Source organism: Monodon monoceros, unplaced genomic scaffold (assembly GCF_005190385.1).
Source record: "Monodon monoceros isolate NGI ecotype Baffin Bay Population unplaced genomic scaffold, NGI_Narwhal_1 Super_Scaffold_21, whole genome shotgun sequence".
Classification (NCBI taxonomy): Eukaryota; Metazoa; Chordata; class Mammalia; order Artiodactyla; family Monodontidae; genus Monodon; species Monodon monoceros.
Genome location: NW_021703778.1, coordinates 6,805,170 through 6,806,849, shown reverse-complemented (window position 1 = coordinate 6,806,849; position 1,680 = coordinate 6,805,170).

Genomic DNA, 1,680 nt, shown 5'->3' with positions numbered 1-1,680 from the left:
AAGACGGTAGCTGCCTTTCAGGCCGAAACCCTCGCACCAGGTTAGCTGATGGCCCTCTCGGTTTGCGCAGGAGCGCGGCATCCTGCAGCTCTTCCTGTCCCGATCCACCCAGGAACCCCAGGGGAGATCTGACACCCATCGCCGAAGGTCGGCGGGAACAGAATCCCCCAGCCCGGGTACACCGTACGTTGGCGGCCCTCAGCGCCTGCGTGTTGACAGGCGAACGTCTCCAGGCTGTGTTGGGCTTGGATGTTTCTAGAAGGTTACGGTGGGGAGGAAATTTACACTTATTGAGGCCCTAAGTACTTGTTATTTCCCATTTTTATCTTCATAATATAGGAACTCAGAGGTAGGTATTGCTATCCCCATTTACAGAGGAGAAAATCGAAGCTAGGGAGGGTTAAGGAATTTGTCCTTAGTAAGTAGCTGGTGGGTGACAGAGCCAAGGTTCTAATAAGACAATCATCCTGGCCCCAGGGTTGAAGCTCTCCGCGAGAACCTCAGGCTTCCTTGAAGCTGAGGTACCCACCCACCAACTTCCATTCTTTTTTTTTTTTTCTTTTTTTTTGCGGTACGCGGGCCTCTCTCTGTTGTGGCCTCTCCCGTTGCGGAGCACAGGCTCCGGACACGCAGGCTCAGCGGCCATGGCTCACGGGCCCAGCCGCTCCGCGGCACGTGGGATTTTCCCAGACCGGGGCACAAACCCGTGTCCCCTGCATCGGCAGGCGGACTCTCAACCACTGCGCCACCAGGGAAGCCCCAACTTCCATTCTTTAACTCCCGCTTGTCTGTGTACCTTCCTCCATATAACCCTCATGTCCTCCTGACTCTCTCCACCCCATCTCCCAACCAGCACTGCAGGGACCCTGGGACCTTTGCCCGGGACCGCCGATCTGGGGAAATCCACACCAGGCTCACTAGAGGCCCCGTGCTGCCTCCAGAACGGTAGGCCAGAGGAGGGTTATTATTGTATTTTTATAATTGGGCATTAAGGTATGGCAGGCACTGTACCAAAAAGAGAATGAAGGATGGCGCTTGCCCAGTTGGCTTATTAGAGACAAGTCATTGTGAGACACAATAAAACCAGGAGGAGGAGAAGCCCCTGTGGGTGTTAGCGGCACCCTCAGGACCAAGACTGCAATTAGTGCAAATTGGGCACCTGCACAGGGTGGCAGGTAGTCGGGAAGGTGGAAAAGAAGACCCACAATTAGGGACTGCCTGATGCCTCCTCCTCTAACTTCCAGCGTCAAAGCCTTAGGGTAATTCCAGGATACACATCAGAGCCAGGGGAGGGGAGCATAGAGAGGACCATGCAGATCAGTCGGTCCTCAAGTCCAGCTTGGGTTCCTGCCCCCAGGAGCACGAAGAGTCCAGGCCAGCTAGCTTGCTTGGTGGAGGATGGCTTTTGGAGCAGGGCGGACCCAAAGTTTTCAGATCACTTTCTTGGGGTAAGGGGCTGCTTCTAAGAGAAGTGACATTAAGCCCAACCTGGAGTTGAAACTTCTCACTTCATATCTTTTGAGGATGTGCCTTTGTCAGGGATGTTGATTATAAGAGACAGCACTAGCCTGAGCAAAATAATAATGATAACAAGAATAATCGAAAACCAGGTTATTATTGGGAGAGCACCTGGGACTCCTACAGAATCCTGGGTGCTGAAGTGTCAGGTCTCATGAGGGA